Raw genomic sequence first — 2648 nt, 5'->3', positions numbered from 1 at the left:
AAACTGTTTATCAAGGGTAGTCTTTCTAAGCCTCTGAGGGTATGGAACTCTAACTGGCTGCTCAATGACAACTGGGGGACTCTGTTCTGACTTCTGATGGTCTTCAGTAACCCTTTCTGAATCAGACTGTGCACCCATCTCTTTTTTCTGAACCACTGCCTGTGGAGGTCTAGGTTGCTCTGTTTGCTTCCCACTCCGCAAAGTGATTGCTTGAACTTGCTCCTTGGGGTTGACTTCAGTATTACTTGGCAAGTTTCCCTGGGGTCTGTTATTGAGCATATTTTCCAACTGCCCAACCTGTGTCTCAAGGTTTCGAATGGAGGATCTTGTCTCAGTCATAAATTGAGTCTGAGTGTTAGTAAGAGTCAACAGGGCTGCTTGCAGTTCATTAGGTCTCTCAGGTTGAGGCATTGATTGTTGAGGCCTAGGCTGCATTGATGACGAAGCTTGATTCATAGGTGGCTGAGGCATGTTATTCTGAAATTGACCCTGAAACTGAGGTTGTTGGCCTTGATTATTCTTCCACGAAAAATTGGGATGATTTCGCCACCCAGGATTGTAGTTGTTGGAGAATGGATTATTGAGTGGCCTCTGAAAATTTCCCACCGCCTGAACTTGAGCATGATCCATGGGCGTGTTATTCATACAGATAGGGCACTGATCGACAGAATGAGCACCACCACACATTTCACATCTCACTGCCATCTGAACCGCATTAGCAGACACACTACTCTGTTGCAACTGCTTGGTCAAAGAGGCTACTTGCGCTGTTAAGGCAGTGATTGCATCTAGCTCATGCACCCCAGCTACCTTTCTGACTCCTGATGATCTTTCCTCAGACCACTGATGGTTGTTTGTATCCATGTCCTCCAGCAGTTCATAAGCACCAGCTGCGCTCTTGCTCATAAAAGTGCCACCCGCTGCAGCATCAATAATGGTTCTGGTTGTCGGACATAAACCATTGTAGAAATTTTGTACTAGCATCCACTGTTCTATGCCATGATGAGGAAATCTTCTCAGGAGTTCCTTAAACCGTTCCCAAGCTTCATACAGTGACTCTCCGTCATTCTGGCAAAAGTTATTTATCTCTCCCCTCAATTTAGCAGCCTTTGACGGAGGGAAAAATTTGGATAAAAATTTCTGAGCCAGATCTTGCCAAGTGACAATGGAGTTTGCCTGCAGAGAATTCAGCCAACTTTTAGCTCTGTCCCTTAGAGAATATGGGAAGAGCCTAAGCTTGATTGCGTCATCACTCACCCCATTATATTTGAAGGTTCCACACAATTCCAGGAAGTTGGACAAATGGGTGTGAGGATCTTCAGAGGGCAACCCATTGAATTGCACAGAGGACTGCACCATTTGTAAAATAGCAGGCTTGATTTCGAAGTTGTTGGCCTCTACAGCTGGTGGGCGTATACTATTTTGTACTCCCGTCAGAGTGGGTAGCACATAATCTCTCAGACTCCTCTCAGCCTTGGTCTGAGCCTGAACTCCTTGGACAACTCCTGGATTTAGACCATTCCTACCATCCCCATCATTCTGTGCCATCTTCACAGAATTCTGGGTCTCTCTCTTATTCTTTCTGATTTGATTGCAAGACTTTTCGATCTCGGGATTCAGAGGAACAAGTGTGGCTTTTCCTTTTCTGCCACGCATATACCAAAATTCACCTGAGATAGACAAATTAAGCAACTAAACAGATTAGAAACGAGAGAAATTAAAATCAAATTAGAATAAAAATTAATTAGACTGATATTGATAATTTTCAGTCCCCGGCAACGGCGCCAAAAACTTGATGCGATAATTTTGCTATGCAAGTGCACACAGTCGCAAACTTGTAATAAAATGGTAAAACCAAGTATCGTCCTCAAGGACTGAATTATCAATTACCAGTCAATTAATCTCTTGTTCTATTTGATGAATTAAAATTTCTTGATTTTTTTTTTGTAAAATACAGCAAAAGAATCGATAGAGTGCAGAAATAATAATCGACAATTAAATAGAATAATAACTAATAGTAAAAAAAAACTCGTAATTCAATCACTGAGAAACAATTAGGATATTCAATCTCATCAACTATCCTTCCTATTATTCCCTAATGCCAAGTATGAATTCTTCTTATTTTAACCTAATTCAATTAACAAGTTGAGACAGCAGCCTATAATCATTCTATGAATTATAAACTCAACCTAGGTGACAATTTCCTATATTTCTATGGTAAATTGAACCACAAAGGTAGCATTAAATTCCACAACTTAATAACAGTTACACAATTAATTCAGATACTTTCGTTCTAAATTAGAATTATGTCCAATATAACCACAGCATAATTAAATCTCACTTTTCAGATTTTGACTTAAAAACATATATATATATATGACTAAAGATGGCCAATCAATAATCAATCTATAAGAACAGGTTATAAGGAATTGAAGAAGATTGGAGAAGAGGAAATTAAAATTGCATTAGGTCATAATAGAAATTCAAGTGATTCAATTGAACATCCTAAACAGAAAATTAGTTCATAGTCATAGTTCTAATCACAACAGAATTTAAAGATAACATCAAGAAGAAAAACATGTAAAAATACTCTAAGCTTGAGCCTTCAACACCAGAACTCCTCCCTTCGTCCGTACCCGTCTCTCTCT

The 2648-nt window shown here is 39.6% G+C and overlaps 1 non-coding gene across 1 annotated transcript; it reads left to right on the top strand.

Annotated features, from left to right (window-relative positions):
• The first annotated feature begins 994 nt into the window (after positions 1-994).
• Positions 995-1101, top strand: LOC133781147 (small nucleolar RNA R71). Its single transcript, XR_009869941.1, has one exon. It is a non-coding gene; the product is annotated as a small nucleolar RNA R71 (small nucleolar RNA).
• The last annotated feature ends 1547 nt before the right edge of the window (positions 1102-2648 follow it).

This window comes from Humulus lupulus, chromosome 5 (assembly GCF_963169125.1).
Source record: "Humulus lupulus chromosome 5, drHumLupu1.1, whole genome shotgun sequence".
NCBI lineage: Eukaryota > Viridiplantae > Streptophyta > Magnoliopsida > Rosales > Cannabaceae > Humulus > Humulus lupulus.
This window is presented reverse-complemented; position numbering and strand designations above follow the sequence as displayed.